The sequence below is a fragment of the Hyla sarda genome, unplaced genomic scaffold, assembly GCF_029499605.1.
Source record: "Hyla sarda isolate aHylSar1 unplaced genomic scaffold, aHylSar1.hap1 scaffold_1461, whole genome shotgun sequence".
Taxonomy (NCBI): Eukaryota; Metazoa; Chordata; class Amphibia; order Anura; family Hylidae; genus Hyla; species Hyla sarda.
In genome coordinates, this window is record NW_026608092.1 from 35,277 (window position 1) to 51,432 (window position 16,156).

At 47.0% G+C, this 16,156-nt stretch overlaps 5 non-coding genes across 5 annotated transcripts; all 5 read right to left on the reverse strand.

The window, feature by feature from the left end:
- Positions 1-672: 672 nt before the first annotated feature.
- LOC130308115 (U2 spliceosomal RNA) lies at positions 673-860 on the reverse strand. Its single transcript, XR_008857163.1, has one exon. It is a non-coding gene; the product is annotated as a U2 spliceosomal RNA (small nuclear RNA).
- Positions 861-2,964: 2,104 nt separating this feature from the next.
- Positions 2,965-3,155, reverse strand: LOC130308092 (U2 spliceosomal RNA). Its single transcript, XR_008857143.1, has one exon. It is a non-coding gene; the product is annotated as a U2 spliceosomal RNA (small nuclear RNA).
- A 2,094-nt stretch (positions 3,156-5,249) lies between these two features.
- Positions 5,250-5,440, reverse strand: LOC130308093 (U2 spliceosomal RNA). Its single transcript, XR_008857144.1, has one exon. It is a non-coding gene; the product is annotated as a U2 spliceosomal RNA (small nuclear RNA).
- A 2,087-nt stretch (positions 5,441-7,527) lies between these two features.
- On the reverse strand, positions 7,528-7,718 carry LOC130308094 (U2 spliceosomal RNA). The gene has a single exon (XR_008857145.1). It is a non-coding gene; the product is annotated as a U2 spliceosomal RNA (small nuclear RNA).
- Positions 7,719-9,809: 2,091 nt separating this feature from the next.
- Positions 9,810-10,000, reverse strand: LOC130308095 (U2 spliceosomal RNA). Its single transcript, XR_008857146.1, has one exon. It is a non-coding gene; the product is annotated as a U2 spliceosomal RNA (small nuclear RNA).
- Positions 10,001-16,156: the final 6,156 nt, after the last annotated feature.

Sequence of the window (16,156 nt, forward strand, 5' to 3'; positions counted from 1 at the left end):
AAAGTGCAAGAAAAAGTGCAAACGTGTTACACTAAAAAAACGTGCACAAAGGATGCGGTCTATCGCAAGCCCTTCTCCGATAGGAGAGAGGCCCCCCAACAAACCTTACCCTTCGCCTCCGGACCAAAAGGTACCTGCGAGGTTCCAGGTTCGATGTCCCTTTTCGCCGAAGCTACTAGGGGACCACAAATGCTCCCGGCATCCCCCTTGGCGTTAGCCAAGGTATCTGCCCGCAGAGCCGATTACGGTAGGTACCCTGCCAAAGCAGGAGTACCCGGGGTGTTTGCAGGGAGGTGCGGAACCTAATGGCCACACACACCTCCCCTAGACCGCCAGGAGGGACACCCAGAAGGGCTACCGCATCCTGACCAATCCTGTGAACACACAACACGCAAAAAGTGACACAGTGAGACAAAAAAGAAATAAATAAGTGAATGTGTGCAGATATACTGCCCGGACATCCGGCCGGATCTATAAAAATTTCTCTGATCCTAGCCAGAAGGCCGGGAATCAAGAGGTGAGTGCCACAAGGTGAAGAGATTATGGTGCCCGTGCTTCAACTCAGTGAGCCTATCCTCCCAGTGAGTTTCGGCACCTCGGGGTCACCACTCCCCGAGGCACAAAAGTACCTCGGCTCTAGACCCTCTCAGCCTCATGGCGAGACCCGGAGGGAACAGGTCACATCGGGGCAGCCGTCGAGCTGATTCCTCAGAACCAGCCCCGGAAAGCCCTGGTACACCTGCATCCTCCATGCAGCACCCATCCCCACCAGCCCCATACCGGCGTTACTGTCCACCGGCATGAAAAACTGATAAGAACAGATACTACACTTGATCTTAGCCAAAAGGCCGAGAAGCGATAACCGTGAAAGGGGCGGGCCCAACAAGGTCCCCTTCATGGGCACTATCACTGCTTGCTGTCAGGGAGGCTGCCAGACAATTTTCCATGCACACTCTGGGCTGGGGGGCAGTCAACCACCAGTACACACAGCAGAACCTAAACCCATACCATTATTGCTAAGCAGCAAGACAGGGGCCCATTGCACTCCCACGGGGCCTTTTTAAATGCAATCCATAACCCGGATTTGCCAGGAACCCTTCTTACTCCTCCTACTTGCATGTGACACTGGGCTTAGGATCTGCATAGGAAACACACACACAAGCACACACCTACCTTTGTTGCCTGCAGATGCCTCCTTGGCTGTCCCCAAACGGTATCAAACCAACACCCACGGGAAGCTGTAAGCATAGAGGACATGCCTGCACCCCATTGGACTTACCTGTGTGGGTTAAATCCGGGTTATTTGACAACCTATGGCGGTGATGGTTCTGCTCAGGCAGAGCAGTGCTGATGCTCCTCATAAAGCTGTCGCTGCTGTGAAGGTTCTAGGTGACATCACAAATCCCTATGGTTACATACACAACAAAGCTGGGTTGTTGTTGTTTACACTCTGCAAGGCCTGTGGAAGTGAGTGACATCATAGCACTGTAGTTCTGAGGGTTCTAGATGGATGCAACAATCTCCTGTTGCTTCTATGAAGGCCATAATAGACGACATCACCAAACAGCTCCATAGTCACATACACAGCAAAGGAGAGATGTTGTTTACACCTAGTGATGTCAGTGGTATTGAGTGACATCACAGCACAGTGCTAAGGCTCCTGGGCCTGGACACAGCAGCGGCTGCAATATCTCAACGGAGAATACGTTTATATATATGTGTGTGTGTGCGCGTATATATATATATATATATATATATATATATATATATATATATATATATATATATTTCTCCGCCGAAATCACTTTTAAACCCATTTCCACCTTTTTTTCCCTTCTCTTCCTCTTACTTTTTTTTCACGTTTTTTTACGTTTTTCTCCTTTTCGCCTCTTTTCTGGGCGTATTATTCTTCTTTTTCTTCTTTTTTTTCGTCTAATGCATACCCCATCAGTGCAGCAATGCTTATTCAATACCGCCAGCAGATGGAGACACTGGGGGATAATTTTCTAAGGATTTATACTGATTTTTCCTGTCTGAATTTGTCGCACAGAAAGTTGCAGGCCAAATATGTGTGACATTTCTGCGACTTTAGCTTCTAGAGCATTTTTACAACATTATACATAGGTGCTGAATACATAAAAAGCGACTGTTCAGCGACAGACAAGTCGCATCGGCTGAAAGTAGGCCAGAATGTCAGTCCATGTTGGAGCAGGTTTAGATACAGTCTAAAGCATAGATCTCAAAGTCTGTGCACAGAATTTAGCAAGGGCCTCGCACCTTCTGATGCATCAGGTAGGTGCACAATAGCATAGCCTAACCCTCTGTACTTTGGTCTATATTGATGCGGGACATAGACAGCCAGCTGATGACCAATCCATTAGTGCAATGGATGGCTGGAAGCATTTGTCTTTGCCTTTGCAATACCACAGAAGCAATGCATGGTCAATGTACAGTAATGACACACCTGTGTGAACAGCCAGGAGACCCCCCCCCCCATGTTATGTTACATAGTTACATAGTTAGTACGGTCGAAAAAAGACATATGTCCATCAAGTTCAACCAGGGAATTAAGGGGTAGGGGTGTGGCGCGATATTGGGGAAGGGATGAGATTTTATATTTCTTCATAAGCATTAATCTTATTTTGTCAATTAGGAACATTCAGCACCCACCCGCTATCAAGGCAGCTGCCTATCATGTCATGCCCTACCTGCACAGGTGTGCTGCCTACTCAAATGATCCAATTAAGGAGGCCATTTAGTCAGCAGCAGCAGAAGTCCTGTGCCTGGACGCTCCAACAGGGGCCAGACACAAGCAGAAGCAGAAGCAGCAGAAGCAGCAGCAGCACCACCTTTTGTTTTTTGGCTGCAGCAGCAGCAGCAGCAAGGCCCACAGGGCTGGCTAGCTGGCTAGCCAGCAAGCAGGTAGCAATGAAAGTAGGAATCTTTCTTTTTAACCCTGTAAGGGGGTGGTGCACTGTACCCGAAGATACTGCCATATCGGGTCAATGCATAGGGCGACGGAAGCAAGCTTCGAAATCGGCCCCCGTTCTCAAAAATCCATTTAATATATGGTCCCCAGATAGGGGACGTATCAGATATTAAACTGATAAGAACAGATACTACACTTGATCTTAGCCAAAAGGCCGAGAAGCGATAACCGTGAAAGGGGCGGGCCCAACAAGGTCCCCTTCATGGGCACTATCACTGCTTGCTGTCAGGGAGGCTGCCAGACAATTTTCCATGCACACTCTGGGCTGGGGGGCAGTCAACCACCAGTACACACAGCAGAACCTAAACCCATACCATTATTGCTAAGCAGCAAGACAGGGGCCCATTGCACTCCCACGGGGCCTTTTTAAATGCAATCCATAACCCGGATTTGCCAGGAACCCTTCTTACTCCTCCTACTTGCATGTGACACTGGGCTTAGGATCTGCATAGGAAACACACACACAAGCACACACCTACCTTTGTTGCCTGCAGATGCCTCCTTGGCTGTCCCCAAACGGTATCAAACCAACACCCACGGGAAGCTGTAAGCATAGAGGACATGCCTGCACCCCATTGGACTTACCTGTGTGGGTTAAATCCGGGTTATTTGACAACCTATGGCGGTGATGGTTCTGCTCAGGCAGAGCAGTGCTGATGCTCCTCATAAAGCTGTCGCTGCTGTGAAGGTTCTAGGTGACATCACAAATCCCTATGGTTACATACACAACAAAGCTGGGTTGTTGTTGTTTACACTCTGCAAGGCCTGTGGAAGTGAGTGACATCATAGCACTGTAGTTCTGAGGGTTCTAGATGGATGCAACAATCTCCTGTTGCTTCTATGAAGGCCATAATAGACGACATCACCAAACAGCTCCATAGTCACATACACAGCAAAGGAGAGATGTTGTTTACACCTAGTGATGTCAGTGGTATTGAGTGACATCACAGCACAGTGCTAAGGCTCCTGGGCCTGGACACAGCAGCGGCTGCAATATCTCAACGGAGAATACGTTTATATATATGTGTGTGTGTGCGCGTATATATATATATATATATATATATATATATATATATATATATATTTCTCCGCCGAAATCACTTTTAAACCCATTTCCACCTTTTTTTCCCTTCTCTTCCTCTTACTTTTTTTTCACGTTTTTTTACGTTTTTCTCCTTTTCGCCTCTTTTCTGGGCGTATTATTCTTCTTTTTCTTCTTTTTTTTCGTCTAATGCATACCCCATCAGTGCAGCAATGCTTATTCAATACCGCCAGCAGATGGAGACACTGGGGGATAATTTTCTAAGGATTTATACTGATTTTTCCTGTCTGAATTTGTCGCACAGAAAGTTGCAGGCCAAATATGTGTGACATTTCTGCGACTTTAGCTTCTAGAGCATTTTTACAACATTATACATAGGTGCTGAATACATAAAAAGCGACTGTTCAGCGACAGACAAGTCGCATCGGCTGAAAGTAGGCCAGAATGTCAGTCCATGTTGGAGCAGGTTTAGATACAGTCTAAAGCATAGATCTCAAAGTCTGTGCACAGAATTTAGCAAGGGCCTCGCACCTTCTGATGCATCAGGTAGGTGCACAATAGCATAGCCTAACCCTCTGTACTTTGGTCTATATTGATGCGGGACATAGACAGCCAGCTGATGACCAATCCATTAGTGCAATGGATGGCTGGAAGCATTTGTCTTTGCCTTTGCAATACCACAGAAGCAATGCATGGTCAATGTACAGCAATGACACACCTGTGTGAACAGCCAGGAGACCCCCCCCCCCATGTTATGTTACATAGTTACATAGTTAGTACGGTCGAAAAAAGACATATGTCCATCAAGTTCAACCAGGGAATTAAGGGGTAGGGGTGTGGCGCGATATTGGGGAAGGGATGAGATTTTATATTTCTTCATAAGCATTAATCTTATTTTGTCAATTAGGAACATTCAGCACCCACCCGCTATCAAGGCAGCTGCCTATCATGTCATGCCCTACCTGCACAGGTGTGCTGCCTACTCAAATGATCCAATTAAGGAGGCCATTTAGTCAGCAGCAGCAGAAGTCCTGTGCCTGGACGCTCCAACAGGGGCCAGACACAAGCAGAAGCAGAAGCAGCAGAAGCAGCAGCAGCACCACCTTTTGTTTTTTGGCTGCAGCAGCAGCAGCAGCAAGGCCCACAGGGCTGGCTAGCTGGCTAGCCAGCAAGCAGGTAGCAATGAAAGTAGGAATCTTTCTTTTTAACCCTGTAAGGGGGTGGTGCACTGTACCCGAAGATACTGCCATATCGGGTCAATGCATAGGGCGACGGAAGCAAGCTTCGAAATCGGCCCCCGTTCTCAAAAATCCATTTAATATATGGTCCCCAGATAGGGGACGTATCAGATATTAAACTGATAAGAACAGATACTACACTTGATCTTAGCCAAAAGGCCGAGAAGCGATAACCGTGAAAGGGGCGGGCCCAACAAGGTCCCCTTCATGGGCACTATCACTGCTTGCTGTCAGGGAGGCTGCCAGACAATTTTCCATGCACACTCTGGGCTGGGGGGCAGTCAACCACCAGTACACACAGCAGAACCTAAACCCATACCATTATTGCTAAGCAGCAAGACAGGGGCCCATTGCACTCCCACGGGGCCTTTTTAAATGCAATCCATAACCCGGATTTGCCAGGAACCCTTCTTACTCCTCCTACTTGCATGTGACACTGGGCTTAGGATCTGCATAGGAAACACACACACAAGCACACACCTACCTTTGTTGCCTGCAGATGCCTCCTTGGCTGTCCCCAAACGGTATCAAACCAACACCCACGGGAAGCTGTAAGCATAGAGGACATGCCTGCACCCCATTGGACTTACCTGTGTGGGTTAAATCCGGGTTATTTGACAACCTATGGCGGTGATGGTTCTGCTCAGGCAGAGCAGTGCTGATGCTCCTCATAAAGCTGTCGCTGCTGTGAAGGTTCTAGGTGACATCACAAATCCCTATGGTTACATACACAACAAAGCTGGGTTGTTGTTGTTTACACTCTGCAAGGCCTGTGGAAGTGAGTGACATCATAGCACTGTAGTTCTGAGGGTTCTAGATGGATGCAACAATCTCCTGTTGCTTCTATGAAGGCCATAATAGACGACATCACCAAACAGCTCCATAGTCACATACACAGCAAAGGAGAGATGTTGTTTACACCTAGTGATGTCAGTGGTATTGAGTGACATCACAGCACAGTGCTAAGGCTCCTGGGCCTGGACACAGCAGCGGCTGCAATATCTCAACGGAGAATACGTTTATATATATGTGTGTGTGTGCGCGTATATATATATATATATATATATATATATATATATATTTCTCCGCCGAAATCACTTTTAAACCCATTTCCACCTTTTTTTCCCTTCTCTTCCTCTTACTTTTTTTTCACGTTTTTTTACGTTTTTCTCCTTTTCGCCTCTTTTCTGGGCGTATTATTCTTCTTTTTCTTCTTTTTTTTCGTCTAATGCATACCCCATCAGTGCAGCAATGCTTATTCAATACCGCCAGCAGATGGAGACACTGGGGGATAATTTTCTAAGGATTTATACTGATTTTTCCTGTCTGAATTTGTCGCACAGAAAGTTGCAGGCCAAATATGTGTGACATTTCTGCGACTTTAGCTTCTAGAGCATTTTTACAACATTATACATAGGTGCTGAATACATAAAAAGCGACTGTTCAGCGACAGACAAGTCGCATCGGCTGAAAGTAGGCCAGAATGTCAGTCCATGTTGGAGCAGGTTTAGATACAGTCTAAAGCATAGATCTCAAAGTCTGTGCACAGAATTTAGCAAGGGCCTCGCACCTTCTGATGCATCAGGTAGGTGCACAATAGCATAGCCTAACCCTCTGTACTTTGGTCTATATTGATGCGGGACATAGACAGCCAGCTGATGACCAATCCATTAGTGCAATGGATGGCTGGAAGCATTTGTCTTTGCCTTTGCAATACCACAGAAGCAATGCATGGTCAATGTACAGCAATGACACACCTGTGTGAACAGCCAGGAGACCCCCCCCCCCCATGTTATGTTACATAGTTACATAGTTAGTACGGTCGAAAAAAGACATATGTCCATCAAGTTCAACCAGGGAATTAAGGGGTAGGGGTGTGGCGCGATATTGGGGAAGGGATGAGATTTTATATTTCTTCATAAGCATTAATCTTATTTTGTCAATTAGGAACATTCAGCACCCACCCGCTATCAAGGCAGCTGCCTATCATGTCATGCCCTACCTGCACAGGTGTGCTGCCTACTCAAATGATCCAATTAAGGAGGCCATTTAGTCAGCAGCAGCAGAAGTCCTGTGCCTGGACGCTCCAACAGGGGCCAGACACAAGCAGAAGCAGAAGCAGCAGAAGCAGCAGCAGCACCACCTTTTGTTTTTTGGCTGCAGCAGCAGCAGCAGCAAGGCCCACAGGGCTGGCTAGCTGGCTAGCCAGCAAGCAGGTAGCAATGAAAGTAGGAATCTTTCTTTTTAACCCTGTAAGGGGGTGGTGCACTGTACCCGAAGATACTGCCATATCGGGTCAATGCATAGGGCGACGGAAGCAAGCTTCGAAATCGGCCCCCGTTCTCAAAAATCCATTTAATATATGGTCCCCAGATAGGGGACGTATCAGATATTAAACTGATAAGAACAGATACTACACTTGATCTTAGCCAAAAGGCCGAGAAGCGATAACCGTGAAAGGGGCGGGCCCAACAAGGTCCCCTTCATGGGCACTATCACTGCTTGCTGTCAGGGAGGCTGCCAGACAATTTTCCATGCACACTCTGGGCTGGGGGGCAGTCAACCACCAGTACACACAGCAGAACCTAAACCCATACCATTATTGCTAAGCAGCAAGACAGGGGCCCATTGCACTCCCACGGGGCCTTTTTAAATGCAATCCATAACCCGGATTTGCCAGGAACCCTTCTTACTCCTCCTACTTGCATGTGACACTGGGCTTAGGATCTGCATAGGAAACACACACACAAGCACACACCTACCTTTGTTGCCTGCAGATGCCTCCTTGGCTGTCCCCAAACGGTATCAAACCAACACCCACGGGAAGCTGTAAGCATAGAGGACATGCCTGCACCCCATTGGACTTACCTGTGTGGGTTAAATCCGGGTTATTTGACAACCTATGGCGGTGATGGTTCTGCTCAGGCAGAGCAGTGCTGATGCTCCTCATAAAGCTGTCGCTGCTGTGAAGGTTCTAGGTGACATCACAAATCCCTATGGTTACATACACAACAAAGCTGGGTTGTTGTTGTTTACACTCTGCAAGGCCTGTGGAAGTGAGTGACATCATAGCACTGTAGTTCTGAGGGTTCTAGATGGATGCAACAATCTCCTGTTGCTTCTATGAAGGCCATAATAGACGACATCACCAAACAGCTCCATAGTCACATATACAGCAAAGGAGAGATGTTGTTTACACCTAGTGATGTCAGTGGTATTGAGTGACATCACAGCACAGTGCTAAGGCTCCTGGGCCTGGACACAGCAGCGGCTGCAATATCTCAACGGAGAATACGTTTATATATATGTGTGTGTGTGCGCGTATATATATATATATATATATATATATATATATATATATATATTTCTCCGCCGAAATCACTTTTAAACCCATTTCCACCTTTTTTTCCCTTCTCTTCCTCTTACTTTTTTTCACGTTTTTTTACGTTTTTCTCCTTTTCGCCTCTTTTCTGGGCGTATTATTCTTCTTTTTCTTCTTTTTTTTCGTCTAATGCATACCCCATCAGTGCAGCAATGCTTATTCAATACCGCCAGCAGATGGAGACACTGGGGGATAATTTTCTAAGGATTTATACTGATTTTTCCTGTCTGAATTTGTCGCACAGAAAGTTGCAGGCCAAATATGTGTGACATTTCTGCGACTTTAGCTTCTAGAGCATTTTTACAACATTATACATAGGTGCTGAATACATAAAAAGCGACTGTTCAGCGACAGACAAGTCGCATCGGCTGAAAGTAGGCCAGAATGTCAGTCCATGTTGGAGCAGGTTTAGATACAGTCTAAAGCATAGATCTCAAAGTCTGTGCACAGAATTTAGCAAGGGCCTCGCACCTTCTGATGCATCAGGTAGGTGCACAATAGCATAGCCTAACCCTCTGTACTTTGGTCTATATTGATGCGGGACATAGACAGCCAGCTGATGACCAATCCATTAGTGCAATGGATGGCTGGAAGCATTTGTCTTTGCCTTTGCAATACCACAGAAGCAATGCATGGTCAATGTACAGCAATGACACACCTGTGTGAACAGCCAGGAGACCCCCCCCCCCATGTTATGTTACATAGTTACATAGTTAGTACGGTCGAAAAAAGACATATGTCCATCAAGTTCAACCAGGGAATTAACGGGTAGGGGTGTGGCGCGATATTGGGGAAGGGATGAGATTTTATATTTCTTCATAAGCATTAATCTTATTTTGTCAATTAGGAACATTCAGCACCCACCCGCTATCAAGGCAGCTGCCTATCATGTCATGCCCTACCTGCACAGGTGTGCTGCCTACTCAAATGATCCAATTAAGGAGGCCATTTAGTCAGCAGCAGCAGAAGTCCTGTGCCTGGACGCTCCAACAGGGGCCAGACACAAGCAGAAGCAGAAGCAGCAGAAGCAGCAGCAGCACCACCTTTTGTTTTTTGGCTGCAGCAGCAGCAGCAGCAAGGCCCACAGGGCTGGCTAGCTGGCTAGCCAGCAAGCAGGTAGCAATGAAAGTAGGAATCTTTCTTTTTAACCCTGTAAGGGGGTGGTGCACTGTACCCGAAGATACTGCCATATCGGGTCAATGCATAGGGCGACGGAAGCAAGCTTCGAAATCGGCCCCCGTTCTCAAAAATCCATTTAATATATGGTCCCCAGATAGGGGACGTATCAGATATTAAACTGATAAGAACAGATACTACACTTGATCTTAGCCAAAAGGCCGAGAAGCGATAACCGTGAAAGGGGCGGGCCCAACAAGGTCCCCTTCATGGGCACTATCACTGCTTGCTGTCAGGGAGGCTGCCAGACAATTTTCCATGCACACTCTGGGCTGGGGGGCAGTCAACCACCAGTACACACAGCAGAACCTAAACCCATACCATTATTGCTAAGCAGCAAGACAGGGGCCCATTGCACTCCCACGGGGCCTTTTTATTTTTTTTTTTTTTTAAACTTTATTTATAAATTTTCATATAACAAGAACAACAACAAGGTCCTCAATGTATGATGTATAAAACAAGGAATGAGAGACCACCAAAACAGTCATAATCATAATACACATATCATAATACACAAATCAGAGTGAGATACATCGTGCATATACGATTAGCTAATCCACGACCCTAATTGAGGTCGAACATCTGTCCGTCCACTGGGACAGAGTAGCTATACGGCTATTAGAAGCCCCACACCTCCTCGCTATCAATCCCTCCAACACGAGGTTACTATGCACCTCCGCCAGAATGGCAGGAAGACCCGGCACCTCAGTCGACTTCCACCTCCGAGCAATGTGAACCCTCACAACTGTCAGAATATGATATAAAACGATCATATAATGCGGGGGAACTTGTTCTAGGGACAGAAATAGTAGTGCACTCTCTGGGCCCCATGGGAAGGGGCACTCCACTAGGTTGTCCAATAACTTCTTAATTTCGGCCCAAAGAGGTGCAATTAACGGGCAAGTCCACCACACGTGTAGTAAGGTACCACTTTCTCGGTTACATCGCCAACATACTGAGGAGGTGGTAGGGTATATTTTAGCCAGACGAACCGGCGTGTAGTACCATCGGTATAGGAGCTTCCTAGAAGCTTCGAAATGATTGACACATTTAGAATATTTTTTGTGCAAGTCAAAGACAAAGCTCCACTGCTCAGCCGTGAATCTGCGTGCCAGGTCTTCCTCCCATCTGGACTTAAACGTACTTTCCACTTCCCCCTCTTCCTCAGTCAAAGCTACATAAGCAAGGGAGATACCCCTAGTAGAGGAGTCCCTACACAAAAAATGACGTTCATACGCAGTACGAGGCCGAGAGCTATCCCAAGTGAGGGATCTCAAAAAATGTCTAAGCCTCAAATATTTGTAAAAGTCTTTCTTCGATATAGAAAATATGCGTAGAATATCAGTGAAAGGCATTAACCCATCAGCATCGCTAATCAATGCCACCGTGAGGATGCCCGCCTCTATCCAGGGCTTAAAATCTATATCTAGAATATAGTCTCCTATAGCGGCTAAAGGGATATCCTTCACTCTAGGTGGACAAAGACTTTTAATTCGCGCCACCTTACTCCACAACCTGATAGCAGCCGCAATAGTAGAGAAAGGAGAAGAGGGAGCAAAGGTAGGATTAAAGCGCAATGCCCAAAGAAAGTTATTAAAATTAGAGACATTGAGGACAGCAGCTTCAATATCTACCCACAGGGGGGGAGCGTCCTGCCACCACCATTTTTTAAGCTGATCGAGTAGAACAGCGTGATAGTACATTTTAAGGTTCGGCACCCCCATACCCCCCTCATGTACAGGGCGATACAGTATATTCGCACTAACCCTAGGATGCTTACCATCCCAAATAAATCGTAAGAGCATTTTCTGTAGTTGTGAGATGAAGGAGGCAGGTACTATCATCGGCAGGCATCTAAAAAAATATAAAATTTTAGGGAGCAGCATCATCTTAGCAGTGGCAACACGTCCCGCCCAAGAGACAGGGAGCTTGGAGAAGTGATCAATTTCTTTAGTAAGCAGGGACCTCATAACAGCAAAATTAGAAACAATTGTTTTATCAGGTAACGCAGTAAGGACTATGCCTAGGTAAGGAATTTGGTCAGTGACCCATTGGAAGGGATATTTAGCTTGTAGTACTCGCTGTTGCTCAGTGGGTATCTGCAATGGTAAGATACACGACTTTGTGGGGTTAATCTTATAAAAGCTAACTCGACTAAAGGCATCAATAATATCCATAACTGGACCTAAAGAGCTCAGGGGGTTGGAGAGACTAATGATAACATCGTCGGCGAACAAGCCAATCCTGTGGTCTACTTTACCTATTTGAATGCCCGCAATGTTTGGGGAGTCCCTGATGGATTGAGCAAGCGGCTCCATAACTAAGGTAAATATAAGGGGGGATAGTGGGCACCCCTGTCTGGTCCCATTGCTAAGTGAGAAACTATTAGAGAGGGTACCCATCGTGTAGATTCTAGCAGATGGGAGCGTATATAGTGCCATAATGGCGGATTCCAAAGAGAGGGGAAAACCAAACTTACGCAGCACACTCCGCAAATATCCCCAGTGCACTCGATCGAACGCCTTCTCCGCATCAAGGGATAGCAAGAGAGAAGGCGTCCGATCAGAATGCGCTTTTGTGATGATGTCGAGAAAGCGTCTCGTACCATCCACCGTTTGACGACCCTTAACGAAGCCAACCTGGTCCCTGTGAATTAGGTCCGGCAGAACCCTATTTAACCTGGCAGCAAGAGCCAGAGCATACAATTTAATATCACTATTTAGGAGAGAGATTGGTCTGTAATTTAGGGTAGAGTCCAATGGCTTACCAGGTTTAGGTATGGTAATGACCAGAGCATCCAACATCTCCTTAGGGGGCACACCGTTCTCCTTAATACGGTTAAAGGCTCTGGTCAAAAAAGGAGCTACAGAGGGGCCAAATCGCTTATAAAATTCATTTGTAATACCATCAGGGCCAGGTGACTTCGAGGGTTTGAGGGAACGCACACATTCAAGAATTTCTTCTGTGGAGAAGGGAGAGCAAAGATCAGATGCTTGGTCCGCAGACAGAGAGGGGAGGGACATAGAGGACAGAAAAGAAGAGATAACTGCTTCATCAGGCTGTGGGGTAGCAATGTCATGTTGAAGATTGTACAATTTACTATAAAAATCTGCAAAACAATTGGCTATACTTTGAGGGTCAGTGACTATAGAACCATCAGATTTAGTAAGGAAGGGGATTCTCCCCTTATCCTGACGTTTTTTAAGTTGTTTAGCCAGTATAGAGCCAGATCTATTACCCTGCCAATACCATGTCATTTTAAGCCTTCTCAGTGCTATCTCATAGCTATGTAAGGAGAGGGAGTGTAGGGTAGCACCAACCTGAGAAATTTCTCCTACTAGTGATGGAGAGTACGAGATCTTATTACGCCTATGTAATTCCGCAAGGCGCTGTTGGAGTTCTAGTGTTTTGGTCTGGCGGAGCTTCCTGTCATAGGCAGTTTGGCTAATAAAGTGGCCCCTAATTGTAGCCTTAAACGCACACCAAAGCACGGGGTCTGTGACATCGCCAGTATCATTAATGCGGAAGTAGGCATCAACCGCCAACTTGGTCGCTTCAGAGTATTCAGGATTATGGAGTATTAGTGGGTTAAGTCTCCAAAGATAGGTCGGGCGAGCGCTATGCGATTCTTTAATGGTTACACTTATGGGGGAATGGTCCGACCATTCTATGGGCATAATTCGGGCCTCTGAAACCAATGATAGGAGAGAGTGGGAGGTAAGGGCGTAATCTATTCTGGTGTATATCTTATGTACATGAGAAAAGAAGGTGAAGTCCCTTTCCGTGGGGTGGGATATACGCCAAACATCATATAGGTCATTTTGGGACACACTAGTGAAGAAACCTGTGGGTTCTTTTTTCAAACTGGGCGAAGTAGAATCTACACTAGGCCACATGGTCATATTAAAATCTCCTAGCAGTAGGCAGTGTCCCTTTCTCAAGGACTCCAATTTGCGCAAGAATGCCCTGAGGAAGGTACACTGTTTCGCATTAGGCGCATATAAGGAGCCTAAGGTATATTGAACATTGTTTAGCAAGCACACAATAATTATAAAACGACCTCTATCGTCTATCACAGAGTGCTGGACAGTAACCGTCAGGGTGTTCTTAAACGCAATCGCCACTCCTCCCTTTTTGTGAACAGCATGCGCTTGATAGATATGTGGATATCTCTTATTTTGGAGTCTATGGGCATCTAGGGCTAATAAATGGGATTCTTGTATACAGAGGACATCGGCCTCCAGCCGTCTAGCCTCCTTCCACACCAGAGACCTTTTATACGGAGAGTTAAGACCCCGCACATTCATAGACACAACCTTAATAACCATAATTAAAGTATACATCAACGCAAAGCAGAACCATTAGCACAGTAAACTGACAGGGAGTAGGTACTCCCGTTGAAGATGATACAACTACACTTAGCAGCTCGCGAAAGGAGCCTCTCATATCCATTATTAGAGAAAGTGAGTGATGGAGGACCAACAGGACAGAAAACAAGTAAACAGAACGAACAACAAAGAACAAATAAATTGAGCAAGCAGTAGTAAAGACCATGTGGTAGGTCTTAATGGGGGTAGGAAAGTACATTCGACTGCAGTTAGGCCGAATGTTTCAGCATTCAGGAAAAGTATCCAGAGCACTAAGAGGATAAGTAACCCAAAGGGTGGGGAGGGATACCCCAGTCATAAGCCCGTGAGACAAGTCGGACAGGCCTGTCCAAAGGCAGAGGAACAGTTCACGTCTTGATTTTCTTCTTGCGGTGGGAGACAACCTTCCATTCTTCAGCTATCCTAGCAGCCTGTGGTATGTCCAGGGACCTCTGAGCAGTTAGATCAACAGGCAAGTTCCATTCCGCACACAGTTGCAGAAGGGTCTCCGGGGAAGAGACCACATGTTTGGACCCCTTATTGGTGATAATCAATTTCACAGGGAATCCCCATTTATAAGGGATCCCTTTTTCTCTGAGAGCTTTAGTCCCTGCACTGAACTCACGTCTCCTGGCTAGAGTGGCAGCAGAAAGATCCGTGAAAAGTTGGAGTCCCGAATATTCCTCTGGTAGGGAGGGTGAGGAGCGCGCCACCAACATTAATTGCTCCTTAATATGGTAAAAGTGAAGGCGCAGAATCACATCCCTCGGTGTAGTAGCAGGTAGGGTTTTGGGCTTAGGAAGCCTGTGGACTCTGTCCATGAGCAAATCTAGGGTGGAAGCCTGAGGCAACAACACTGCAAAATAATCCGTTAGGAAGGTGTTGAGGTCCTCCGTTTTCACAGACTCCGGCACCCCTCTCACCCTTAGATTGTTTCGGCGAGACCTGTCCTCCATATCAGCTATCTTAAGTTGAAGAGCGGCAACCTCATCCTCCAGGCCATTGGCTAAGTCCACCACTTCATTATGAGAAGAGGTGAGTTCCGCCATCTTGTTCTCAATGTGCGATGTGCGGTGTCCAAGAGAGGAGATCTCATGCTGTATATTGGACACGGCTGCCTTAATGTCGCCCTGAATGGAGGTGTGTAACTCAGCAAGAAGCCCCCTCATAATAAATTCAGTTAGGGGCGCCGACGGAGAGCTCCCATCAGGGCCTCCCGGGCCTCTAGTATGCAGTGTCCCCGCTCCCAGTGGCTTGGAGGAGATCGGGGAAAACGGTACCTGCGGGTCCTGCTGCACCGAAGGTGACCAGCCTGCCAGGAGAATTGGAGGAGTTGAAGGAGAAGCCTCCAGGGCGCAGCCCGTCGGAGAGGATGAAGACGCTGGTGAGGCACTTCCAGTAGCCGGAGACGCTGACCCGCACTGAGCCGCGCCATCTTGTGAGGCCTCTGCAGCAGGAAAGAACGCCGTGAGCTTCAGTGGGCTCTTTTTCCCTCGCCTCCGGGTCATCATCAGGTGCCCCGATAGTTCAGGTACCGGTGGGCACAATTGCTGTAGCGATATGCTCAGGATCAATGCTGTGTAGCCGCTGTTAGGCCTGGGCTGCAGCGGAGCACAAGGTTTATGCGACCGCCGCCATGCACTGCAGGACACGCCCCCCCCCCACGGGGCCTTTTTAAATGCAATCCATAACCCGGATTTGCCAGGAACCCTTCTTACTCCTCCTACTTGCATGTGACACTGGGCTTAGGATCTGCATAGGAAACACACACACAAGCACACACCTACCTTTGTTGCCTGCAGATGCCTCCTTGGCTGTCCCCAAACGGTATCAAACCAACACCCACGGGAAGCTGTAAGCATAGAGGACATGCCTGCACCCCATTGGACTTACCTGTGTGGGTTAAATCCGGGTTATTTGACAACCTATGGCGGTGATGGTTCTGCTCAGGCAGAGCAGTGC